Source organism: Acinonyx jubatus, chromosome D2 (assembly GCF_027475565.1).
Source record: "Acinonyx jubatus isolate Ajub_Pintada_27869175 chromosome D2, VMU_Ajub_asm_v1.0, whole genome shotgun sequence".
Taxonomy (NCBI): domain Eukaryota; kingdom Metazoa; phylum Chordata; class Mammalia; order Carnivora; family Felidae; genus Acinonyx; species Acinonyx jubatus.
The window spans coordinates 48,331,014-48,358,060 of NC_069393.1; the positions used below are offsets into that span (position 1 = coordinate 48,331,014).

The following is a 27,047-nucleotide window of genomic DNA, read 5'->3' on the forward strand; positions in this document are numbered from 1 at the left end:
AAAACTCAACAAAGTCAAAAGTTTTCTTTGAAAAAGATTATAAAATTGATAAAACTCTAGCAAGACTGATCAAGAAAAGAAAGAGGAAACAAAGATTCCCAATATCCTAATGAAATGTGGTACATCACTACATATTCTACAGATATCTGAGGTATAATAGGAGGATGTTATAAACAACTTGTCAGTAAATCTGAAAATTTAGCCAAATTAAAAATATTTCAAAAAGACAATTTATCAAAAATGGAAGAACTGGATAATCTTCATGGCCCTATTTCTATTAAAGAAAATGAAACTAATTTAGAATCTTCCAAGGTACAGATGGTTATTAATATTCTCATTGAAAATCAGTTGAGCACAAATTTGTGATTTGTTTACTATCACGTATGTACATTTTACTTAAAAAGGTTATAAATGTTCACTTAATAACAAATGCTCACTTAAACAAATATAGGGGTGGATGGGAATATAGATGAAACAAAATTGGCCATGTATTGATAATTGCGAATGATGGGCCACTGGGCTTCCTAGCTCCCACTTTTGTAAGTGTTTAAAATTTTCCATAATAAAATGTTTTTGTAAAGAAGAGCCGGACCATAACATTACTCTGCAAAACCCTCCACCAGCTTGGCACCGAGTCAAAGCCACGATGGGTCAATGGCCAACCAGGTTCTCCGTGATCTAGTCACCCTGGCACCTCATGATATCCCACTCTCTACCACACTCGTAGCTCATTTGCACACCACTCTGTCTCCTAAGTTATTGCTTGCACATGCCCAAAGCATAGTCTCCTCTCAGGGCCTTTGCACTTGTGGTTGTTCCCTTTCCCTCAGATGTTCATTCTTTGGATTCAGCTTGGCTTGCTTCAGTCAGGTCTTGGCTCAGATGTCACCCCTTCAGCAAAGACTTCCCTGATCTGCACAATCAAATAACTAACTCCACAAATTGGACTCCCTAAACCTGCTCTCTGCCCTGCTTTCCTCCAGAGCATCTGCATCATCTGACATATGAAATATATTCTTGTGCTTTTATTTACTGCCTGCTTCCCACAAGAACGCGAACTTCAACCGACAGGGAGATTCACAACTGTATCCCCGTGCTCAGAGTGGCACCCAGCATACAATAGGCACCCCATAAACACAAACTGAATGTATGACTAAGAAAGGTCCTCAGCTTCTCCAAGGGGTGCTATGGGGTACTTCATCAGTTATTCCACCCAAACCCCTTCATCCTGTGGGCTTCCTGGCCCTACACCTGTTCCACTTTCATTTGAGTCTGGGCTGCTTGTAAGGGTCACTCCTGACCCCCGAGGTTGTTGCCAGGGAAGGAAGATGCCTGTTCAGAGAACAGGAAGCTTCACGCCGGACGAACCCCCATCTTCCTCATAGTGGTTTTGGAGATATGGGGACTCTGGAATCTCTCAGAGTGGTTCTGGAGCCTTGCTTTGCATGCCTGATTCTGCAGGGTCATTTCACTTGCCTGACCATCAGTTTACTCATCTGTGCAATGGGAACAAAACCAACACCAACCTGATAGGGTGGTTGTGATGGTTAAAGGTAATAATCAAAGGGACCAGGATTCGCCCACGGAAGTGGTTTCAGAAGCCAAAAATTTGGCAGCTCTAGGGGGGGTCCCTAAAGCTGCTTTCACATTAGGCGGCCACATCACCTTTGGGGTTGTTTGTTGAATTGTCCTTTCAAAAATGAAGGCTGGCACGCCCTCTCCCCCGCGCTCTCTCTAGGCCCCCATCCCCGACCCCGCCCTGCGCCTTGCGCCTTGCGCCCTGGCCACGCGCTTTACCTCTCCTTCCACCTTGGTTCTACACTTCCCTCTCCACGCGCCCGCCCCGCACCCTCGCCCCGCGCCCGCCCGCTCCCCGCGCTCTCGCGCCCGCCCGCTCCGTGCCCGTTCCGTGCCCGCTCCGTGCCCGCTCCGTGCTCGCTCCGCGCTCGCTCGCGCTCCCCGGCGCCGGCTGCGGAGGGAGCCGCTCTGCCCGCAGCTGGCGCAGCGCGGGGGCGGCCGCGGGTGGGCGGGTGCCGCGGGCCCGGGCTCCGAGCATGAGCCGCCGCCGGCGCCGGCCGCGCGCTGCTCGGGGCCCGACTGCGGCGCGAGGGCTGCGCGGGAGCTACGCCGGCCCGGACCGAGGTAGGCAGCGGGCGCCCATCCTCAGTCCCTCGGTCCCTCCCGCGGGCCGTCCCCTCCGGCCGCCAGCGCGGGCGGGGCGTTCGCGGGCCCCGGGTCCTGCCCGGCGCGACGGTCGCGTGGCCGGGGCACAGGCTCCCGGCACCGGTCGTGGGACGCGCGTGGAGGAGGGCGTGCGGGAGCCCAGCGCCGAGTTGCCGAGAACTCCGCCCCGGGCTGGACAGCGCCAGGACCCCCGGTCCCCAGCGCCTGCGGGGCACCGGGCGATCTCTGCCTGGGCGTGGCGGGAGTGCACTCCGCAGGCGGGCGTGGGCACGGGCTGGCAGGACCGCTGCCCCGGGCCTGGCGTGGGGGAGGGGGCTGGGAAATCTGAGGAGCTCGGGGCTGCGCAGTTGGAAGTTTCCATTTGCTTGTCTGTATTCTGGGCCCCGCGGTGGCATCTCACGCCCTTGCTGTTTGGCAAGGAATTGGGGCGTGAGCTCAGCATTTGAAGGGAGACGACCGGGGCGAGATGCTCCTCTCTGCACCGTGGGCAAGGGTCATTTCAAGGACCGTGCTCTCGTTGCCCCGGCACGGGCCTGGGGCAAGGTGCAGCTGGTTCTAGTCGGTGTGTGTGTGTGTGTGAGCGGGGAGGGGTCTCCTGCTGTCTGGGGAGGGCACGCAGCAGGCCCTTGCCCCCTGCATCTCTAGCTGCTTCTCAGCGCTGGAGCTGGTGGATATTTACAGGCAGGTTGCCTGCCTCTTGGGAGCCACCTGGGGGCTGAGATGCGGTGGTGTCCGGGCCACCCTGGTTCAGGGGTTGGAGCTGTGAGCCCCATCTCGTTCACCCTCCCCACTGCTATCATTCTTCTCCCACCCTCTAGAGCAAGGGCAGGGCCCAGATGGCCACCTGCCCTAGGAGCCCAGGACATATAGAGTCAGGCTGGCATGCAGGGGAACCTTAAAGAGGCAGTGGTCTGCTCTGCCCCTCGGGGGGTCTTCCACCTCCCTCGGGACAGTCTCACCCAGCACAGCTTGGCCTGGGTCCAGGCTCTTCTCTCCCCAATAGGAGGCCTAGAGTGCAAAGCAGCAGCTCCTGTTGCGAGCAGAGAACTAGGGAGTTGGGAGGCCATAGGTCTGGACTTCTGAACTGTGGGCAGGCTGCAGGCCTCTCCGGGACTCAGCTTCCCCATCTGTAAATGGCTTCAATGACTTTTAGGGGCATTTCCCCTCCCGCATCCAGGGACACTTTGCATTGGAACCTCAGGACCCCAGCCCAGAATAGGAGGAGGGGATCCTGAGTGGGAGGAAGTGGAGGGCCTTGGCTCCGGGCACGTGGGTGGGTTCTGGGCCCATCTAGCTTTTATTTGTTGTGAGGGACATGGGTCATAGTGACCAACAGCCCTCTGGGTGGTCATGGCTGGGTGGGAGGTGGCAGCAGAAGCCACAGGCCCTGCCCCTGAGAAGGGAGTGAGCAGTAGAGACCCACATGCTGATACCCTCGTAGGGCAGCTGTGTCCTCTTGCACATGGCTCCTGGGTTTGGGAGCACAAGCAGGTGTCCCCAGGTATTCCATGGGGGCCTGAAAGCCAGCCAGTAAGTTTGTTTTTCTCTGGGAGTCATCCTTGAACTGCCAGCCTGATGGCTCCCTTCCACCTGGCAAATTGTGGAAATGGAACAGTTCACACAGAGCGGAGGGTTTTTGGTGTAACTTAGCAACCACAGGCAGAGGGGGCGGAGGGAGAAATGCGGGCACCACCGGCATTAGTGCTCGGCAGTCCTGAGTGAGGCCAGTGGTGGGGGGGCCCGGCTGAGTGGGGAGGGCATTCCACCACAAGCGGCCCCCTTAGGCTGGACCACTAGTCCATCTACTGGGTCCTCCAGAGGAGAATAGTAGGGGGCTGAGTAGATGGCCTGAGAGCTGCCGAGTATAACTGTCTCCCCGTCTGCAGAATGATGGGCTGAATGGGCAGTATTGGAATAGCTTTGGCTGATCTTTGGTTTTTAACCATACAATCCTGTTCTCAAGCCACGTGTTTCACAGAAACCGAATTTGTCAAATAGGCCAAGTGAAGGTGCAGGGCTGGGGGGGTGGGGGAGCCGTTTGAAGTACAACCACTGTCTTCGGAAGTGGGGGCACTGGCATAGGCTGGGGTAGGATGGGCATTTCTGCATGATCTGACCCCAGAAGAGGGGCTCTGGGCCCCCCCCCCCCCCCCGCCACGGAGCCTGCTGGGGGCAGATCCCAGGGCCACGGTGGGAGAGAGGGCCGGGGATGCAGATCAGGGCCTGTCCAGGTGGTCATTGGTCATCACAGTGTTGTTCCCAGTCCAGAGCACACGCCCCCGGCTGCCCCCTGCTGGGACTCCTCCTCCCTCCCTCTTTCCCTCCTGAGGCCATCTGCTTCATCCCTGGTCCGCTCTGGCTGTTTGTCTCTCAGAGCTTCCAAATGTTGAGCAGAAATCTGCCGCCTGTAACTCCCACCCACTCCGGGCTGCCTCTCAGTTCCTTTGCCCTCGCTTGCCCACCTCCCTCCTGTGGATGAGTGTTTACTTAGCAACTTGTCTTCCAGACAGAATCTGAAGAGGGAGCAGGGTAGAAGGGAGGGGGGGCCATCATCACGGGCTGCTGAAGTGACATCAGGCGGGGAAGCTGTCAGGCCCATGGCCATGGGGGGAGGGCCTGTGACACCCACGGGTCACACGTCAGGTCCCCCTGACCTGCAGGGATCTGGGGAGGATGCCCTGCCCTTCATTCAGAGTATATGCCCTTCTCACCTCTTTCTGGGCACAGAGCCTGGGGTGGTGGGGCTCTGTGTTTATGTGGCAGAGAGTGAACACAGGGGAGGCCTGGTCTGGCATAGAGTAGGCTATGGATCCATTCAGAATGTCCCTACACTGGGGACATGGGAAGTCCCAATCTGACAGTCTTGGAGCAGGGTTTGGAAGGTCAGCAAACATCAGCCTGGCAGTGACATGGTGGGAACCACGGAAGGAAAAGCCAGAAAGCCCCAGCATGTCCTGGCTGTTCAAGGGGCCAGGTACAGAGGAGCAGGGCTCATCCTGGGGAGTGGAGGGTCTTGGGGATTCACCTCTGGGGATGGGCTTCAGAGGGGCTCGTGACAATGTTTAGTCAATGGTACGAGTGTTCGCAACCACACTGATACCTGCCAAGGGGGTGGCCGTGTGATTGCTGCCTGTCATTGACTGTGACTGAGGGAGGACGGTCAGATGGCCTTGGGTGTCTGAATGGTCTCGTCTGCTGCAGAGGCATTTCCTAAGAACCGCATAGGTACCCTGGAGTATGGTTCACGGCAACCCCCAGTGATCGTGCCTGGGGAAGCTTCTACCCACCTCACTTATCTGATAGGACAGCTCCTCAGGACCCATGCAGTGAGGCCGGGATGTGGACATAGCACAGGAGAAAGGAGCCTCTCACCCCTCTCCCCATGAGCGCGAAGGCTGGGTCTGCGGGGACAGGCTGCGGGCTGTGCTGCCCTGGGTGGTGGTGGCGGTGGGAGCTCAAAGCCTGTCATGTCCCTTCTGAGCAGCTGTGGGGTTGTCATGCAGGGTGAGTTCAGGGAGCAGTAGGCAAGCACCGGCTCAAGGAAAGGCTTGGATCTGGGCTTCATCGAGTCTCCCTGACTCTTCAGGAGCACCTCATTTCGCCCAGGGGCCACACACTGAGGCAAGAAACCAGACCAGAGGGCAAGGCATTAGGCACTTTGTTCCATTTGCCCAGCTCTTGTATCACTGCCTCACAGGTGAGGTGCTGCTGCCCTAGTTGACAGGTGATGGCGTCCAAGGTGATGTTACTTTCATAAAGCTTCTTCCAGCTTAAATACAACAGCAAACTGCTCTCTGCTGTCTCCCCCTCCAGCTATTTTCCCCCTTCTCTCCTCCCCTGTGAGTAGGCTGGCTCTGAAGCGGTGTTCTCTGCTTGCTCACGCCACATCCTCACCTCCCACTCACTCCCAGCCCACTGCAATCTGGAGCGCCCTCTTCACTCTGAGAAATGGTCTTCAGGTGCCTGTGGACATCTCTGGCCTTGCCGGTGTTCACTGCCCCTGCTCCCAGGCGTTTGTCCCCCTGGGCCCTGCAGGCCCGTGCCTGGGCCTCCATGTGCGCTGGCGGCCCTGCAGACCTCGCTGCAGGCTTCCCCTCCTCTCCTGGGGCCACTCACTCGTCCTGTTCCTCAGGACCCAGACCTATACTGTCTCCTCCCCAGCCGTGGCTCCTGTTCCCTCCTCGGTGCCAACCCCATTCTAACTCACATCGGCCCAGCCGGGTTCTGTCAGTGTTCCAGCTCGTGCCTGCTGGATCCCTCTCAGATGACCATTGTCATTGTGCCCCTGAACCTCACCTGCCCCAGGTTCCCCATCTGAGCCGGCGGGATGGCCAGGGCCTCCCTCTTGCCTCTGCCAGGTCGGCCCTCACCCTGACTGAGTGGTCAGCCAGTCTGTGCCACCCACCCCAGACCCCTCTCCCACCCCCTTCCCCTGCCCACCTCTGCCTCCATAGGTCAGGCTGCCCCACTCGGCCCTGGACAACTGCAGCGGCCTCCGTCCCTACACCACAGCCAGGTGACCTTTTAATGTTCTCTTCGTAAACATGCTCTGAACCTTCTGTTCCCAAGTGGGTCTCCCTATCCCCAGCCTTCCTTGGGGGTGCCCTCCTGCCTGGGTGTGCTGTGCAGGGTGCCCTGGGCCTCTGCAGCACGTTGCCCCCGTGTAATTGTCCGTTGGTGATCTCTTGGAGTCAAGTGTACCCTTGGCCTGTTGTCTCCAGTTGGCCCCCCAGCTCTGAGATGGTGGCTGGGCCGGCGGACTCAGCAAGCCTTCCCTGGATATATGTGAAAGTCTGTGAGCCGCTGTGCGTGGTGGGGCAGAGACACGCAGATGTGTCTGGGAACGTGTGCATGGGGGCCCGGCCTGGACCATGTTGCTGTTCCCCCTCAGGTAGAGGAGAGGGGAGCAGACCCAAAGCTGTGGGACAGACAAGGGTGGTCTCTGGGGAGCCAGACCGGTTCAGGAAGGAGCGGTGGGGGTAGGGCTGGGAGGCCAGGCCCCTGCCTGTTGTCACCACCACTTCCGTTTCTCCCCAAGTGTCACCCTCAGACTCTACCTTGAAGGGAGTTCTCCCTGGATCCGGTTGCCATGGCAACACTGTTAACAAAGAGTAGCTTTGGTAGAGGAGGCTGGCTCACCCAGAAGCTGAGGGGGCTGGGAGAGGGTGTGCCTGTTCTGATGGGTTTATTAGCTGAACCAGTTTCCCCACCCCCCACCAAGGCTGCCTGAACTGCATGAACCCCTCCCTGGACCCTTGTGGGGATCTCTGGGCCTCTGGTACTCAGACCCTTCCCCTGTGGATTTCATGAAGTGTCTGGATTCCATCTGGGTGTGGCCTGAATCCCAGCCACAGCTGGGTCACTGGGGCAGACCCAGGGAGGCTTCTGACTTGGGGTGTGGGGGGATGTGCCAGCCCCAGCACCAGGCACTTTCTGGGGTGAGGATCCCTAATTCGTTGCTGTAGAAACCCAGGCTCGGAAGCCTGGGGAGGAAGCCTGGGCAGGAAGCTTGTCCTGCCTAGGACTTCCTGAAGACTGGTTCTGTGTCCAAACCCCTTCCCACTGTGACGTGTGCACATTTGGGTTTCCAGGTCCTCCTCTGAGGCTATGGTCTTGATTAAATGAGGTGACGACATGCACCGCTGGGTGACAGCCTGGATCTTTGCAGCCCAGGCTGTGGTGACTGGGAGGGTCGGTCCTGCTTGCTGGGACCTAGGTCTCTGCTCTCAGAGCTGAGGGAGAGCAATGCAGGGGGGAGGCTGCCCTGTGAACCAGCTTGGGGGTTAGGATTGGATGGAATTTGGAAACTCACACAGAAGAAGCTCATGGAGTTCCTAGGCGAGTCTCCGTTGCTTTCAGGAGTTAATCACTCAGAGCAGGCAGGAGGCTGTCAATTATTCATTTTATTATTGTTGGTATTAGTAGTGGGTGGCCCCTGCTGGGCGAATGAGGCTGGGAGCAGAAAATCAGGATCGTCCCCGGGTGAGACCATGTCATTTCCACCCTGCCCCCGGATGGCCAGGGTCCTTCCTGCAAGGCACCCCGCTACGTGAAGGGGCTCCCATTACTTGTGCGCCTCCCTCCTCTGGCCTGGGAGCCCAGCTCAGCTCCAGGAAGGTGAGCGAGTCTGAGTGTTCCTGCGAGAGGTCGCTGGTGTGGGTGACCTGGGAGCACCTGGGAGCATCTAGTCTCCGGGTCCGTCTCTGCTGGGTCAGCAAAGTGAGGTTTCTCAAGGATTTAGGAGGGGGACTGACAGCGAGCAGGGCTGGCCAGAGTCCAAGCTGTTGCTCTGGGAAAGGCCAGTGCCGCCAGATCACTTCCAGGAATGTATGTGTTACGGGGTCGGGGGTGGGGTTACGCGTGGGGGCGGGGCCTAGGGGAGCCACCCACAACGGTGCGTCACCACCGGCACCACGCCCCCAGCGATGCAGGGCTGACGTGGTCACAGGTATTTGCAGAACCACAAGGTCAACTGTCTGCAAACTACCCATAAAAACACCTCAAGGAATATCCAGAAAACACTGTGATTCAGACCATGTTTTCTTCTTACAATGCAGTTATGATAGAAATTCACAACAAAACATAACTCTAAAAAAGTCTAATAGTTGGAAAGTTGAAAACAAACGTATAAATACACAGTGGACCCAAGAAGAAATAGTAATAGAAATTAGCCGATAATGAAATTCAATGATACAAACATAATGAGGGATACTTGTGGGACACAGCCATAGGGGCACTGCAAACGTGTCACTTGCCGCCACCAGCTGACCCTGTCTGGAGGGCCCAGGGTGTTTGAGAAGTCCACAAATGGGTGCCTCCTCCTTGGCCCTGGGGACGGGCAGCAGGCCTGCAGGGGTGCCTGAGGGAAGCGCGAAATCTCCCCGCTTCTCCTTGCACTCAGGCCAGGCTGGGGCCAGGGGGGCTGTCCTGCCTGTGATCTTGCAGAGACCAGGGGTTTTAAAGCGTGCTCTCTGGCCAGGGTGGCCGCCAGGGTGCAACTCCAGGTCACCGCCTGTCACAGCCCAGGAGGGGAGGATGCCAGGCACGTGTATGGTTGGGCTGAGATTTGGAAGAACGGCTGCTTTGTGAGGTGACGGGGCACTGGTAAGGGAGGATGAGGAAATGCCAGTGTGAGGAATGGCCCAAGGTCATGGGTGGAGAGAGGAGAGAAGCACAGGCAGTGTGGTGGGGGCCAGAGCTCTTGGATTACCTGTGTGTGCTCAGACTTTGGTATGCAGGGCACGTGTGTGGGCTCTGTGTGTGTGTGCGTGTGTGTATATGTGTATACACATTCACATGCAAGCACCAGGAAGGGGTCCCTGACCAGCTCTCTGTCCCAAGGGCTCTGCTCTGTGTTTCACTAACAAGTGACTTAATCTAATGTCCGATTTTTTTTTTTTTTTTTTTTTTTTGATGCTGGCATCATTATACCAGTTTTGTTGATGACCTTCTTGTCTGGAGAGAGGGCAGAGGCAGAATTTGAACCCAGGTCTTTCTTCTGTGCCAAGGAACACTTTGGAGAGTGGGTAATGTGCTTCCTTGGTGCTTCCTTTCATTTTTCGGTGCCTTCCTGCCACCTCTCTTGGTGTCCAGGCCCTGAGCTGGCCCTTGCTGCTTTTCCTGCCTTTGACCGTGACCACCTCCTGCCCCCATGCTTCCCTGAACGCGCACACACCTCAGGTCTCAGCTTGGACAGGGCTCCCAGCAGGAAGTTTTGCCACTTTCTGGGGCCACTGGGAGGCTCTTCCTCTGGGCTGTGGAGGGCCAGGCACTTGTGACAGCAGTGGCTAGCTTCTGAGTGTGTCCTGTGTGCCAGGCGCTCTTCTGAGTGCTTTGCCTGCTTCCACTCACGTCATCCATGCCTTGGAAGGGCATGGCTTAGGTCAGCCTCCCCAGCCTGAGACAGGGATTTGGATGCAAGGGGTGTAGAGGGTATGCTCTTGAGAGATACCTTAAGGAGGTGAACAAGCAAGGTAGGAAAGGGGAAGAGGCCGGGCACAGGTGCCATTTCAGGCAGAGCCTTGCCTCAGCCTAACCCTGGGAGGGGGGGAACTCCGGAGTGTAGACTGCACCAGACTTGTCTCACTGTGAGGCAGGGAGTTGGACTCTGGGCCCCTGTGCTGGTCAGCTTTTCATTGTTGGCCCTTCCTGTCCTCCGGAGAAGGCTGCAGATACGAATTGTGCAGCATGCTGGGAACCCTGGGAGACGGGTGCCCCAGGCTGTTAGGATGGCCTGGCAATCTGGGCCCCAGAAGCACCACCCCAGGCAGCACCATTTCCGCTTCCAGGCCGGAAGCTCCCTGCTCTTCCCACAGTCCCCTCTGGTCCCTGGGGTGGGGGTGGGTGGGCCTCAAGATGCAACCTTGGGTCTAGTGTGCTTTTGTCTGTGGCATCCTGTGGCCTGGCTCTCAGAGCACTGGCCACCTTGCCATGAGGTCTCATTCTGCTGGGGTGTATCCACACATGTCCTAGTCTTCTGCTCTGTGCTGCTCACTGCTGGGCCCCAGGACTGAGTGCTGTGCTGGTGCAGGGAGGATCTCTGTCACTTTGTCCAGGGAAGGACTGACCGTCAGTCAGCCTGGTTGTCAGTCCTGGGCCTGATGGCAGGAGGCTGAGCAGGCCAGGGATGGGAGAACCTGAGACCGAGGGCTGTCCAGAGCCCCTCGGACTTGAGAGAGGGGCCTGGCCGTGGGCTGGTGAGGATAGTGTTGGGGGAGGACCCCTGGCCTGGGAGTGTGGGACCTTACTGCCCGCTCCCAGCTGTCCTGCCTGGGGCTAGTCCACTCCCTGGGGTCCCCACTCAGGCATGTCCTGCAGCAGGAGGGCCCGTGAACTTTTCCAGGCTTCTCACAGCCCAGCTCAGGGGTGGCAGCACACAGGACAGACTGGAGAGAGGCGTGGAGAGGCTGAGCAAGTGGGTAGACAGTGAGGGCCAGTGTGAGTGTGGTGGGCACAAGGATGGGCTGTGGGCCCGGCCAGTGAGATGCCGGGTCCAGTTGCCCCGCTAGCTTGGCAGCCCACCCCACACCGGCTGGGGCCCTCTGTGGCTCCCTGCCAGGTTTGGCCTGCCCAGACCGCTTATGGCGTCACACACGGTGTAGCAGGTGGCTTCCTGGGTGGGGAGCTCGCAGAAAAGCTGAGGGCACCAGGCCCCAGGTTGGCCAGGAGGATGAGGCAGGGCAGGGGCAGGGAGAGCCCTGACTGAGCCCTGACCTCACCCCTCTGCTGCCCTCCCAGGAGGATGTTTCCGCCCTGCCCCTCCCCTCAGGCCTCCTGACAGAACAGGCCTACCTGGCAATGCCAGCAGTGGGCGCCCCCACCCGTGAATCTCTCACCGCGGGATTAGACACCCCCATACCCACCTACTCAGGTGATGCTGGGTCGAATTAAACTGAATTGCACCTCAGTTACCCCATCTTGCAGCGAGGGGTTGACTGGAGCAGGGTTTCCAGGGCCCAGGGCCCTGGGTAGCTCAGGGTCAGGCAGGCCTCTGTGAGAGTGCTTCCGTGCACATATGCCCGCCTGTCCCCGGCACACCCCCGGCAGCTCTCCGCTTACCTGTAACGGATGCAGCTTTTGCCTAGGATTGCGAGTGTTCCCCCCACGGGGAACTCCTGAGCCTCTACAGTTGTGATGTTGGAGGTCCTCGTGTCCTGGCCTAGCCTGCCACCCTCGCCAGGCTGCAGCCACGTGCCTTGGCCAGAAATGCTGACTGCCCAGTTTGCCAGGCCCTGGACCATGGAAGAAGGGCAGGCGGTGGCCCCATGAGTCCCATGAGGGATGACCAGAGCAAGGCCCCTGAGTCCCCCAGGAGGACCCAGTGAAGAAGAAGAACGCTGACTGCAAACAGGCATTTTATTGCAGGGATAAAAATAATAAATACAGCCTAATCCGACAGACACCAAGGACTGGTGTTGGAGAATGATAATGTCTATGTCCCAGGCTTGCTTCAGATGAGGAGGGTGTGCTGGAGTTGGGAGCCTGTCACTGCCCAGTGCTCTGTGCACTCACGGCCAGGGCAAGGGAGGTGAGGAGGCCTCGGCAGAAGAACATTGCTTCGTAGGACACTGATGCTTGAAGGGTCTGCGGGCCAAATAGCTCAGAGGTGGAGACTGAGGCTTGGAGGAGTGTAGGGCCCTGGGTGCCATCAGGCGAGGTAGACGTGGAGGGGCCATTAGACACAAGTGGGCCCAAGGTGGGTGTGGAAATTGTCACCTGTGTAGCAGCGAGGCTCCAAGGGGCTGAGAGCCCCACCCCAGCCCTGATAGCCCGGGCCTGCCCCGCCTCACCACCTCACGTGACCTGTGGAGCCATGTGAAAGCCCTGCTCTGACGTGCTGCCTGCCCTTCACCCCTCACCTGAGAGGGACTTGGGGAAAGCCAATGTCAAACCAAAGGAATGTGGGGAGATGTCCGACCATCATCCCCTCCACTGAGTGCATGTGGAGAGCCAGCGTGCCAGGCCCCATCCAGGTTCTGGGAGTGCAGACAGAATCCAGAATCAGGTAGGAAATGAACAGAATGGATAGTTGGAAGGTAGTTGGGGGAGGTGGGAGGGAGTGGGGGGGGGCTTCCGTTTAGGACAGAGTGATTAAGGCAGCCTCACTGGAAGGTAGGGCTTGAGCCCCATGGACATCTGGAGGCAGGGGCTCCTTAGAGACAGAACAGCTGGCCCCGGGCCCTGAGATGGACATGTGTCACCCTGCCCAGGAAGCCAAGAAAGCTGGAGGACGCAGTCCGTGGCGGGCGGTGATTGTGGGCCAATGATGACGTGTCACTCTGGGGTGGGCCAGTAGACTTGTGGCTTTCTGGAGTCTCATGCCTCCTCTGCAGCTTTGCCTTGTGCACACGTGGGTGGCTCCCACAGAGGGCAACCACCCCGCCACACCAGCTGTCCTCAGCCCCGAACCTGCCCCAGGAGGGAGCCCAGTGGGGGATGTATTCACATGGAGTTTGGAAGCAGAGAGACGGCCTGTGTGTGGCCGTGTGTGTGTGTGGTGGGGGGGGCGGGGGGTGGGCGGGACTCTGGAAAAGGTCACTGTGGGTCCCTGACCTGCCGTACCTCACCTTCTTCTTTACCCTTTCCCTCTCCCCCACTCTTTCTTTCCCGGGATTCCTGTTTAGCCTCCTCCTAGGGCTCCCCTTCCCTCTCCTCAGTTTACAAAGTTTGATGTTGTACTTATGTCACTAACAGTCACAAAGCAAAAAGGGTCCAGGGGCACCTGGGTGGCTCAGTCCGTTGAGTGCCCGCCTCTTGATTTCGGCTCATGTCACGATCTCAACGTTTCGTGAGATCGAGTCCCACGTCAGGCTCTGCACTGACAGCATGGAGCCAGCTTGGGATTCTCTCTTTCCTCCTCTCTCTCTCTCTTTATTTACTTACTTATTTATTTATTTATTTATTTATTTATTTATTTAAATAAGCATTAAAAAAAAAAAAAAGAAGTAAAAAGGGTCCATGTGGAGCATGCTTCCTTCCATCCCTGCCAGCTGCTACAGGTAGAGACCTTGTTATCTGTTTCGAGTCTCCTCCCGACAGGTCTGGTCCATACGCATGCCCCGTGCATCATTCCTTGTTATGCTCACGGCAGCAGCACGTCAGGCCATGTGCCCCGTTCCACTCCTCTTGCTTCACGGGGCATCTGGGAGCCCCATCTCAGTGCGCATAGAGCGGCCTTGCTGTTTTTAACATCTGTGTGGCCTTCCACTAGTGGATGCACAGTGACGCATTCATCCAGCAGCCCTGAGAAGTAGCCATTCCGATGGTGTCCACTCTCCTTTTTTAAGCAGACCTTGCAGCAGACATCCTTGCCTGGATATCATTTCGCTCCAGGTGTGAGCGTATTTGTGGGATAAACCCCTCGGAACAGAATAGCAGGGTGAAATGGAGGTGCAGTTGTAACACCGATAGATTTTGCTAAACTGTCTTCCACAGCCACAGCAATTTATACGTCTGTAGGAGAAGTGTGCAAACACCTGTTTCTCCACGCCCTTATCTTTGCCAATCTGATAGGTGAGAAGTGGCTCTTGTTGCAATGTTAGTTAGCATTTCCCCCATTGAGAAATGAATGAGATTGAGCATATTTTCAAACGGATAAGATTCACCTGCGTTCTCTTTTTGAGGAACTGATGTTTGAATTCTTAACATGGTATTTCTGTTGGGCCGGTGGCATTTTTCTTATTGATTCACAGAAGCTTTCTATATATTGGGAAAACTGACACTTAGAATATGAGTTGCAAATCTTTTCCTCCACCTACTGTATTTTCATTTTGTTTGTTAGGACTTTCACCACGCAGAATCTAAAAAATGTATGTAGTCCATGGGGCGCCTGGGTGGCTCAGTCGGTTAAGCGTCCGACTTCGGCTCAGGTCATGATCTCACGGTTCGTGGGTTCAAGCCCTGCATTGGGCTCTATGCTGACAGCTCAGAGCCTGGAGCCTGTTTCAGATTCTGTCTCTCTCTCTCTCTCTCTGCCCCTCCCCTGTTCACACTCTGTCTCTGTCTCAAAAATAAATAAACATTAAAAAAAAATTTTAAAAAAATGTATGTAGTCTGTAATGTACATATTATGTTTGAACCATGTGAAATTATGGTTTCCCTAGGTCAAAAATGTTGCCTATCAGTCATTTTCAGACTAGCAGAACAACCTCTGTACTGTGAGACTATAAAGAAATTCTCTCACGTGTTCCTCTCATAGGCTTATGGTTTTGTTTTTCAAATGTGAGTATTTGATTTGTCTGGTAGGATGCCAATTTTATTTTATGTTTTTCCAGATGACCACTCATCTGCCCGACACCACTGATTAAACAATTACCCTTTTCTTCACCGGTTTGAAATATCACCTTTATTCGTATACTAACCTGCCGTATGTATTTGGGGTAATTTCAAGACTTTCTCGTTTGCTTCATTGCTCTGACTGTATTTTCACGTGCTGATAACCATGTTTTAAGTTTCGCCGCTATCAGGCATTTTCAAACACACTGAACAGTAAAGAGAATAGAATCACGCACACCCATATTCTCATTACCCAGATTCAGCAGTTCGGATTTTACCAGCTTGCTTCACTTACTCATTTTTCCTCCCCCCCCCTCCTTCTTTCTTTTCTTTTGCTCTTTCTCTTTTTCCTTTGAACTGAAGTATTTCAATCAAACCCCTGACCTCTGTAATTTTCCCCGTATCCTCCAGTGTGGATCTCCGAAACAAACAAGGCCACTTGCAAATAGAACCGTGCGGTCATTATCACAAATAACAAAATTAATAGCAATTCGTTGCTGTCATCTAACGCCCAGCACATACTCAGTTTTCCTTAATTGTCTTAAAAGTGCTCTTTTGCAGTTGGTTGTAAAATTAGCAACCAAATTAAATCCACGTGTGGCATTTGGTTTTTATTTTTTATAAGGCTCTTTTTTTTTTTTTTAAGTTTATTTATTTTGAGAGAAGGCGCACATGCATGCATGCAAGTTGGATTGGGGGAACAGAGAGAGAGACTCCCAAGCAGGCTCCGTGCTGTCAGCACAGAGCCCAACTCGGGGCTCAATCTCACAAACTGTGAGATCATGACCTGAGCTAAAAATCAAGAGTCCACGCTTCACCGACTGAGCCACCCAGGTGCTCCTCGTAAAACTTCTTTAATCTGAAGCAGCCCTTCCTTCCCAGCCCTACGACTGCCCCCCCCCCACCTCCGCCCCGCCGCCGCCATCACCTTTCCTTAAGCCATTGGCTCATTGCAGAAACTTGAATCTGTGTCTGTGGAATGTCCTATTTTCGAGACTCGTCTCTTTGCTTCCTTGCAGTGTCATTTAACGAGCTCTTCCGCTCCTAGTACTTTCTCTACACTGGAATTTAGCTCAGACAACTTCATTTTATGGGCTTGCACGTTCTTTTGGCAAGAATACTTCAGGGTGCTGCCCTGTACCTCACAGGAGTCTGTCGCATCAGGTCCGGTTGCAGTGGGCATGAACATGGGGGAGATGGGCTCTCATCCTCCTGCATCCGTTCCGTTCTCCTGACAGTTTCAACCGTCAACAACCACAACCAGAGTCAAGTATCCCATCAAGGGCTGCACCACGGTACCTTTCTAATTGTCCCCTCCCAATGCATTTGTGGGGTTCTTCTAGAAAGAACATTCTCTCATCAACCAGGGCGATTTGGTTACCCCAAAATGATTTCAGAAAAAAAGGCAGGGTAAGTGCTAGATTCTTTCCTTTGCCAATACATGGTTCCTTCTGATGTTGCAACCTGTGCTTGTCTCCCTAACTCGGCAGCCTTAGCCCGTCACACCCTTTTTCATCAAGTTGGTTATGCCATTTTTTTTTTCAGCTGTAACCCTGTATTTACTGTAATATTGCTTTATCTGCTGGATTGAGCATGTCCTTGTTAGCCGTGTGTATTTCCTGTGGTTGTCAATGCAGCTGGCCGATTTCCTGGTTGTGACGTCACAACCCACGGGGGGGTGGCCAGCCCCACCTGGTTTTCTCTTCGGTCCTGATAATGTCGAGGGGCGACCTTACAGCAGGTGAGGCTTTCTTCCCAGATTGCTGGATCTTAGTGTAGCAGAGATGCCTGCATGTTTCGGAGGCTGGTAAAGAGGATATGTGCATGAGCCTCCCTGGGACATGGGGAGAAGAGCACCCCATTTGTCTTGTCCTCTCCCTGGGCCATGATGTGAGCCATCGCTGCATCAGGAGAGAGGCTTGGAGGGGAAGCTGAAGGGCCCGACAGGCCCAGGTCTATCGCATGGTTGAGAATATCAGGGTTGTCAGACAAGGGACACCCTCATGACGTGGGAGTCCCTAGCTGGGGGAGATGCTGTACCTGGAGCCCTGGGGAGGCAGGGCTTACAGAGGGTACAGAGAAGAGCTGGGCGATGAAGAAGGGCCTCAGGAGCCGGTCCAGGGCAGCCCCTCGAGGCACAGACCCAGGCCTGTGGGAGGGCAGGGCCTATGGGAAGGATCAGCTCTGTAAGTGCCTGAGCTCGAGACCCCAGCTTGGCTTCCAGATGTGTCCGTGCTAACTTCTGGGCATCTGAGCTCTGTCCCTGAGCTGCTGTGCCTGCCTTTGGGGTCTGATAAGGGCCCCTGGGGGTGGGTTGATGCTGGGGGGGAGCAGGGGCAGTGAATAGACTTCACTGGCCAGAAGAGCCCATCAGGAGCAGAATCCACTCCTGAAATCCCTTCTTGGCCCTCTCTTGCTGGAGGCCCTTCACAGCCTGGTATTGTTGCCTGGCAGTGCGAGGCTTAAAGCGGGGGCTCTAACAGCAAGGGTTTAGTTGTGCGTGAATTAAGGGTTCAGAGTGTTCAGGTGGCTCCCTCTCCCCTCCCCTCCCTGCAGAGCCGGTGTTCCCAGGTGGTGCCCACCCCAGGCACCCAGCGGACGTCTGTTAAATGAGTGAATCCACAGAAGCCGCCTCCCTGATGGTGCAGCCCTGGGGCCACAGAGGTGGGCACATGGGCAGCTGCCCGGCCCGCTGAATCTACACTGTGCTGGGTGTCTGGAGGGGTGCAGTTTTGTGGGCAATGAACAAGGCCATGAGAGAGGGGCCCAAACACCAGGAGGAAGCAAGTTTCTGGAAGGTCCTAGCCAGCACCACCACCCCCCGCCCCCGGCCCCATCATGGAGTGTGGGGCGCGCCGGGCAAGGGGGCAACAAGCCCACGGCTTCCTCGAAGGCTAGGGCACTTCTCCCACATAGTGTGGCCTTCATCTTGAGCCTCCTGCTTCCTAGCCCTGCCTCACCTGGCCTGGGTTCCAGCTGACCCTGAATCTGCCCCTGGCTGGGTCTGGTGGGGCACCAGGCTCAGAGTGCAGTGCCTTCTTGCTTCTGCTTCCCCGGCCCTCTCCCAGCTATGATTTTAGATCATCTGTTCTCAAAAGTGGGATCGGATCCTAGGACCAGCAGCATTAAGATCCCCTTGGAAATTTTTTTTAGAAATGCAGATTTTCAGGCCCTTTCCCAGACCTCCTGAATCAGATACTCTAGGGGAGGGGGCTGCAATGTGCGTTTTGACAAACTCTCCAGGGGATTCTGATGCCCGCGGAAACCTGAGAACTGCTTCTTAAGAGCAAACAGCCCAGCCCAAGGGGTTCTGGCCAGGACAAGATAAGATCCTTCCTCTTGGTTTTGAAAACTTCCCAGGCCACAGCTTGTGGTTCTGAGCCCACTGAGCCCTCCTGAGCGAATGTCAAGCCCACTCCCAGATGCTGATCCACTAGGGTTAACCCAGAATGTTCTGTCCACTTGGGCCCTGGTTGCTCACCATGCTGGGACCTGGTACCACAGTGCGGGGACCTTTGAGTTCAACACAAAATGGGAGCTTTTCTATTCATCACATTTACTTTGGTTTCTAGAGAGCTGCCCAGTAACATTCAGCTGACTCAGCCTCAGTCACAGCAGAAATCCCCCCCCCCCACCAGACCAGGGCTGACTGCACTTTTGGGATGGCCCTCAGGGGCTGAGGTCTGTGCTTTTATCTAAAAACCTCTAGGGGAGGTTAGTGGCTGGCCCAGGGCCAGGACGTGGGGGAGCTCACTTCCAGAGGTACCCCTGCCTGTCACTCCCACACGCATTCAGCTCAATTACTCGGGAGTCACTGGACCCAGTTACTCAGAGCACGGATGAATCAGACTTCCCGTAACTGGCATTCAGGAACTTGGGAGCTTGGAAAGGTTTCCAGGACACTGGGGGTGCTGACGTCTCTTGTTGGCATCTCTCTCCCAGCCCAGGGCAAACATCCAGGTGAAAGAGCCGTTGCATTAGAGAGAGATTGTACCTGGCGGAGCCTTTCTTTAAACATATCATTTGACAAAGAATCCCTGACTTGGGGTAAGGGAGGGGGTGGGAGGGGAGGTAAGGGCGTCACATTTGGGGGCTTTTTCATATGAGATCTTTTCATTCTCACAGAGCCCCTAAGCTAGTGGTTTTCTCTACAGAAACACAAAGTAGGCTCAGAGAGGCTGAGAAACCCAACAAAAGTCATGCAGCAGCGAGGCTCAGAACTGGGACTCAGACCCAGTGTGGCGGTCCCCACTGTCCCAGGCCCTCTCATCAGGCGCAACACAAGGGAGCCCTTCAGGAGCAAGTGCACGGCCTGGGGGTTCCCTCCCCCTCCTCCCGCCCCCAGAAGTACACAGGAAAACATTTAGTCATTGAAGAAGTCAAATCGATATCCTTACCATGGGATTTGCTGGAACTGTAACGTGTTCGTATGGTTTCTGAAGCTTCCGAAGGGGAACAGAGTGGACAGAATCTCTACGGCCTCCCCGGGGAAGAGACCGGGGAAGAGAGACCCGTGCTCTGGGGATGGTGTATGGGGTCTCCCCTGGCAGGGCAGCCACAGAAGCAGCGATGGCCAAAGCTCCAGGAGTGGTGTCAGGGAGTCTGGGACCCCGCCCGCAGCATGGGGCACGTGGTGCTGGACATGCCTCAGGGGAGCGGCAGGTTCCATGGTGTGGCCTCCGTGCCCGCAGCCTGGCTGTCCTCCTTCCGCTGGGCAGAGGGCCAAGGCTGTGTTGGATCTGGGGGGTGGGGGGCTGTTTGTGAGTAGACAGCACCCCATAAAGTTCAGGGAGATCACTGGGGAGACGACGCATCCAGAGACTTTTCTACTCACGTGGCCCAGGCTGCAGTGCCTGCCTTTCGCTCGCCTGACCCGGAGCACATCGGGGAGCCCTTTACTAAGTGCCAGGGGTCAGGGTGTGGAAGAAAGGTCCCCAGGACAGGCTGTCACTGTGAGAGCTCAGAAGGTGGATCTTTCCCGTCCCTCCCCTGTCCTCCCATTGAGCCTCCAAGCTCTCACCCTCCCCAGGGTCCTGGGAGATGTGGTGAGAGACTTAGCCCAGGAAGGGTGGGGGACAGGAGTCTCTGGCCCTTCCTGGTCAGGGGGATGTCCCAGGTGGGGGAGGGTACAACTGATGCTGTGAAACCCCTCTGCATTTCATTCACTCACGTAGCTGGGCTCACTGTCCCGGGAGCCCCAAGCCTGCTGCCCTCCCAGCCTTTTCCCTTCACCCCTCCCTTCTGTCACCCACAGTGCCCCTTCAAGTGGTTTCCAATCTACCGTGCATGCTTTCTCTCCTCCCTGCCCCTGCCCACCCTCTGTCCCACCCCTCTGCGTTTTTGCTTACCCGCTGACTGATGGCGGGTTAACGTATCCCCTCCCCATCTCCAGCTAGGCCATCCCCCTGGCTCTGTACCTAAGACCCTCGCTTTGCCCTCTGGTCCGCTCCCCAGGCCAAGTTCCTGGGAGCCTGTGCCCTGGGTCCCTGCAGTTCCTGGGCCTGGAGCTGATGTCCTGGCAAGACTCCGTGTCTCTGGACTAAGGCCCACCTTGGTCGTGATGAGCTCTGCCTGGGCTGGGCCGCAGCCTCTGTTTCTGCACTGCTTCCTTTACACTCTGCAGCTGTGTCCCATCCTGGCTCCCACTTCCCGCTTGACACCACGCCCTGGACTGCGCCCCTCCTGACTTCCACCTTCCTCCCCTGTCCCTGCCTCACCTCTCTCACGGGGGAACAGAATGCCAAGCCCAAGTTGAGGAAGCTCAAGCCCAGACGAGGCTGACCTCTGGGACCTTTGCTGTGAGTCAGAGGAAGAAGGAGAGGGAACATCTGCAGGGTCCCTGCAACCCCTCTTCCCTCCCCCCTGCCCTGCCTAGAGCCCAGAGACCCCGTAGACATGTTGGTGGGCCTGCCCTCCCACCCACTCTGGAGGTGCAGACGTGGGCTGTGGGCCCTGGGGGGCTCAGATACACTCCTTGGGGGCAGGCACGTGGAGGTGCAAGTGGAGGACGTCACGGTGGTGATGCCTGTGCCTCACGATGTTCTGTGGGTGCTGTGGGCATCTCACCTGCGGCAACTGGTCTAGTCCCATCAACCCTGAGGGACAGGGTAGTTCCCGCCCCCATTTTACAGGTGAGGAAACTGAGAGGTTAAGGGGGCACAGGCATGCTCCAGGATGCAGTGCTGCCTGCAGAGGAGAAAGGGGTGCAGCAGGGGAGGGCAGGCCCGGGTGTGGGGCCTCGAGTTGGAACTCACTTCAGGAGTCATGGGGCCCCTTGGTGGGCCTTGGGCCCTCAGTGCCCCATTCAGAGGTGCCTGTGGGACATTATTACAGACGGCGGAGGCCTGTCCTCATTCCTCCTCCGGGGCCTATGAGGCCCAGGGGCGGGGAGAGGGAAGGGGCCTTCCTGGCCGGATGCAGGAAACGGATCCAGGAAAGGGTGACACACTGGATCCACACTGAGGGTGACAGTAGGTTCTCTGCAGGCCAGGGACTGTCCACTCAAACATCCAGGCCTGTTGCCAGGGCTGTTGGGTTCCATTGTGGTTTCTCCATCAGTGTGGTACCAGTGGAGGCCTGGGCTCTGTGTGCAGCCTGCTGTGGCTCAGAGGCCCCGTGGCCACCCCTGGCAGGTCTGGCTTCTGAGTTTGCCCACACCACCGCAGTAGAGCTGGCCTGTGGAGTAGCGCCCCAGGCGATTTCTCTGGCTGCCTTTGCTGGGTGGGGTAAGGTGGCCAGACATTCCTTTCCTTTTCCTGTTCCCACAGCATGGTGGGAGCCACAGTCCGGGCTACCAGGGTGAGCCCAGAGCCCGGGCCCCTAGCCTGGCTGGGCCCAGAACGAACAGTGTGACGCTTCCAGCCTCAGTTTCCCCATCTGTGAGGGAGACGGCCAGGCTGAGGCTCTCCCGGCTCTCCCAGGGTACGCAGAGGCTCAGTGCACACTGCCTAGCTAGACCCCCGAAACTGTCTCCCTGAGCCCCCCCATGCCAGTTGGTCAGCTGCCCTCTCTTGCCATCCTTCTCCCTTGGCCTGCTCAGCTCTTGCTGACAAGGGGCCCTGTGGCCTTTTGAGGTTTGGGGCCTCCTCAGGACAGGGGCGGTGGGGGGTGTTAGTGATGCCAGGTGGGGGCCCTGGTCGGAGATGCCTTGCATCAGAGGTGCTTCCTGCCTGGGGCCACTGGGCTGTAGGTCTGGTGCCTGTTACTCGTCTCCCCCAGGTGCCCGAACGCCCAGACCCTGACTCCCCAGCACTGAGCACTTGCGCAGGCCTGGGCCCTCCTCCCTCTCCCTCATGTCAAAGCTTGGGGGCCAGGAATCGGGGAGACCACCTTCTCACATGGTCCCCTCCGGTGGAAGGCTTAGGAATCACGCAGGCGGTGAGGGCACTGGAGCCCCGCTTTGCCACCTCCCGCCTTGCACACGCTGCTGCCTTTTCTGGGTCTCAAACGCCTCCTCCGTAAAAGGAGGTGACCTATAAGCTGTGTTCCAGGGCAAGGTGATGCAGCACATGGCGGGGGGCCTGGGTGCTCTGTGGCCTGTCCTCATTCCCAGCTCTCCCACCTGGCGTGGGGCCCCCAGGGCTCTCGGCTCCAGGCCCACACGGGCCCAACTCAGTCTCTCAGAGTCCAGGTCCGGGAGTGGGTGAGCCCCGGCCCACCGGCTGAGTGTAGGGGAGCGCGGCACAGGCATCCCAGCCTGGCCTGGCCATGACGGTCAGTGGCAGCAGGCTCCCTGCAGTCAGGTGCGCGGTGGGTCACCGCAGGGCCTCTTTCTGCAGTGCTTCCCGCGACAGGGCACACGGTACACAGCCTCTAGGGTAAATAGTCTGATGGAAGGGGCAGGGGTGTGAGGAAGGGGAGAGAAGGAAGGCAGGCCAGAAGGGCCTCCCTAATTCACACACGAGACGGCTTCTAGTGCTGCTTGGCAACCAGAGGAGAAAGAAGGGGCCCAGGCCATGCTGATGCCCCAGCCCCCTCCGGGCTCACCTTCAGTGGACAGACAGAACTCCAGATTCTCCCTCCAGGGCTGTCTTCCCAGAGAAGCCAAGGGTGGTGGGGCTCCCAGGAGCGGCTTCACGCCCTACCACCAGATGGGCTTGAGCCAGAAACTGGGTGCCCCCTCCCCCAGCACCGGGCTGCAGGGTTCTCCTGATGTGGGAGTCTGGGCTTTATTTCTACTTTGACCCTGACCAGTGTCCTGTGTCCTTGGATAGACTGTTCCACATCTCTGACCTCCGTTTGCACTCCTGTAAAACGGGCCAGTGGCACTCACGGGAGTTACGTGGAGAGTAAATGACAAAGATGTGATGCTTCAATCCTGGGCCCGTTCAGTCCTCAAGGGCACACAGGGTGCCTGTAAGTGGGGCTGTAGGGCACAGGAGGCTCCATGAGGAGCCACCCCCCGCCCCCAGGACACGCTGTGTGACTGTTCTGGACATCCCTGGAGGGGTCCAGACCAGAGAGGCAGTCGAGGCAAGAGGGGTGGCAGTGGGCGGGGCGGGAAGGAGCAATACTGAGCAGGTGGCCAGCAGAGGAGTGAGCCAAGGCAGGGGGGAGGGGAGAGGATGCCAGCAGAGGTTGGTTCTTGGGTGGAGCCTGCGGCAGGACAGTGACTTTGGGAGGGTTTTCCTGCATCCCCATTCATGTTCCTCCCTGGCATTTCCACCCCAGCCACGCCCGAGGGCCTCGGTTGAGCTGGGTGGGGCTCCACTGTGCAGGGCAGTCACCAGGCCATGGTGGAGGGGACTTCCCAGGAAGGTGCTGGAAACCCCAGAGCCTCCCGGTTTCCTCTCCAAATGCCTGGGAATTCGGTGGCCTCTGCCCAGGAGGAAAACCCCCAACTTTCCCTGCTGTGCTCTGTGGCCAGGGCTGCTGAGGTACAGAAGCCTGCAGTGGGTGCAGGGGTCCCGCGTGGTCAGACCCCCACGAGGACGTGCCAAGTGTCACTCGTGTCATCGCTCGCATGCCATGAAGACGCTGCCTCCTTTGGTCACTCCTTTTAGCCGTGATTTTGGGGACTCCAGGGAGGACCCCTGCCTGAGGCTCACCCTGCAGTGACCTTGAGCTACAGCAGTGGTTCCAGACTTGCTGCGGCCACAGACACTGCTCAGTAGACACAGCCTTTTGGAGGAGTGCCACCAGAGCCACTGTTGAGCAGGGTGCCCATAGGGCCTGTGGCGTACCGCTCCCCTATTCCTGCACCGCGGGGCCCAGGGGACCCCGTGTGTGTGTGACCTGGGTGTGAAGGTGTCAGTTCCAGGCCGTCCAAGCCAATGGGACTGGAGTAGATGAATGAGAGAGGGAGGGAGCTGGGACCATGGCTGGCAGTGCCACCGTGAGCCAGGAGATGGAGAGGAGAGGAGGGGGGAGGAGGGACCAGGCAGGTAGGTCTGTGGACCACAGTGGGCGCTGTGGCAGGGCCAAGAGGCAGGAGCTCGTGGCCCCAGGCGTGCAGGAGACGCCTGGCCCCTCACAGCTATCTTGGTACCATTGTCACAGAGAGGTGCTTAAGAGGCTCTGAGGGCATTCCTCCAGACCCCCTGCCCTCTCTGCATCCCCTCCGGCTCCTGGGCACCCCTCATTGGGTACTTTTGTCCAGCCCACTTCCTCCTCGGATCCCTCGTGGCTGGGATCACGGGAGACATTTCTGCTCGCCACCTCCCAGTGTGTGTGAACACATGCCCGGGCCCGGCACGCGTGTCTTACTCAGTCCTCACAGCAGCCCTGCAGGGTAGGGAAGCAGGTGCCAGACCCAGGCCCTGCTCCTAGTGCTGTCTGACCCACATTCTGGGGCTCTGAAGCAGAGTTGGTGGCCCTGGGACCCGTGCAGGGTGGTTGCCCTAACAAATCGCCGCAAACTTAGTGGCTTCGATAACTCACGCTCATCATCTTACCGCGCTGTGGGTCAGAGGCCAGCACAGGCTCCGTGGGCTAAGGTCAAGGTGCCCCCACTGCTCTTCCTCCCTGGAGGCTCTGGAGGGGGATCGTGTCCTGCCCACCCAGGTGTTCCTTCCATGTGCTGTAGAGCTGAGCTCCCCATTCCCTGCTGGCTGGAGGCTGGGGGTCCCTCAGCCCCTAGGCCTTGCGCACGGCTCCCCGCGTCTCAGAGCCGGCAGTGGGGTGTTGGATCCACCTCTCTGACCCTGCATCATTGTTACACCTCTTTCTCTGACCACCGCTGGGAAGGCTCCCCAGTTTTCTGTACTTGTGTGATTAGACTGGGCCCACCTGCGCGATCCGGGATGCTCTCCCCCTCTCAAGAGCCGTAATTTTTTTTTTTTTACCTTTTTTTTAAATTTATTTTTGAGACAGAGAGAGACAGAGCATGAACGGGGGAGGGGCAGAGAGAGAGGGAGACACAGTATCGGAAGCAGGCTCCAGGCTCTGAGCCATCAGCCCAGAGCCCGACACGGGGCTCGAACCCACGGACCGTGAAATCGTGACCTGAGCTGAAGTCGGATGCTCAACCGACTGAGCCACCCAGGCGCCTCTCAAGAGCCGTAATTTAATCCCATCTGCGAAGTCCCTTTGGCAATGTAGTCCTTTTGCAAAAAGTCCCTTTTGTCGCATTCACAGTTATGGGGTTCAGGGTATGGGCATCTTTGGGGACCATACCCAATGTTGGGGGCCTTCGGTGGGCATCAGAGAAGCCTCTCTAAGAGGGGCCTTAGGCAATCACAGCCCAGGGCAGACCTGGTTGGGGCTCTCCTGCAGCCCAGCCTCCGTGTCTAGGGGTGGACTCTAGAGGAGAGGCGGTGGTCTTTCCCATGATCAGGTTCCTGGTGATCTTGTGAGGTCTTGTGGGAAGGGGGCGTGTGCTCTGTGAGGGGAGTCAGGGGCCAGGCATTTGCTTCCACACAGTGGAAGCTCCACCAGGGTTTTGAAGACGCATGGTCAGAATGCAGGGGAAGCAGCCACACAGGGCCTGCGATGGGGGTGGAAGGGGTCCCCGGGGCTTCTGTCAGGGCAGCCAGAGAGCCCCAGCCCAGCCACCTCTGCCGCGGGCCAGATGGCAGGCAGGAAGACACGCCTGTGGGCACGCGGCCACGGACGAGCTCGCTCAGTCACCTACTCCGTTCAGGCTGTCTTTGCAGCCCAGCCCAGAACAGGCCTCCCCTAGTGCTACCAAAGCCCCCAAGCTTAGGGCAGGAGAGGGGAGAACAGACCTTCTAGAAAGAAAGCACTGTGGGCCCTTAGTGTGTGCTCTGAAGGCTCTGAATCCAGGGAACTCCTGTCTCCTTCGCTCCCACAATTGCTTGTCTGTGTGTGCTGCCTGCCCCCACCCCCCACCCCGGTGTCAAAGCCCTCCACTCCCAGGGCTGAATTTCTCTGCCTTCACCAGGCATGGCTCGGGGAGAGTCAGCTCTGCTCATCTTGGGTTTCGATCCTGAGGTGTTCCCCGCTAGGGAAGGTGTTGGGGTTGGGCATCACCATGCACACACCGGGGAGGGATGCCCTGTCTGTTCTTGGGGGTCTGACCTGGGCAAGTCTCCATCCTGGGATCTCCCAGCATTGGTGGGGACAGGTGCCCCCGGTGTCCTCATTTAGAACTCTGGTACCACACCCCATGGCCAGGGTCGGGCGGGAGCTCAGTGCTCCTCCTGTGTGTCCTCAGGGGTGCTGTCACCACCCCCCCTCCCAACCCCGGGCAGGGACTCCCCGCCTGCCTGTTCCCACAGGCATCCCAGGGCACGGCACCTTCACTTATCTCCCTGTGAACCCGGCGCTAACAGAGGAAACTGGTACCCATGAGGGCCGGGGGCTGGTCCAGGCCACCCAGCCAGCGGCAGAGCTGGGCCAGAGCACAGCTTCTGTCCTTGTCCAGGAGGGCCCTGTCCACCCTCATGGTCCCGCCCTGGAGGAGCAGGACCGACTCAGGGACTCAGGACCGACTCACGTCGGGAGTGCCGAGGCACCAGCCCAGATTCCCAACAGTCCTGGTGGGACCGGGGGTCTCCAGCCAGCACCTTGCACAGTCTGCTCAGGGGCCCCACAACGAGCAGGCATGTGTTGTTTTCCTGGCCACGTTTGGAGGTGAGATGGCTCAGCTGTGGGCTCTGGGTCGACATCTCAATTTTCACGGCTGCCCG

At 57.4% G+C, this 27,047-nt stretch overlaps 1 protein-coding gene across 1 annotated transcript in view; it reads left to right on the top strand.

The window, feature by feature from the left end:
• Window positions 1-2,021: 2,021 nt before the first annotated feature.
• The window catches only part of RASGEF1A (RasGEF domain family member 1A), an 86,204-nt gene continuing 61,178 nt past the window's right edge, over window positions 2,022-27,047 (top strand). Inside the window, exon 1 of the mRNA XM_027062593.2 lies at window positions 2,022-2,142. The gene's annotated coding sequence lies outside the window, so the exon portion shown is untranslated. The remainder of the gene's footprint in view (window positions 2,143-27,047) is intronic.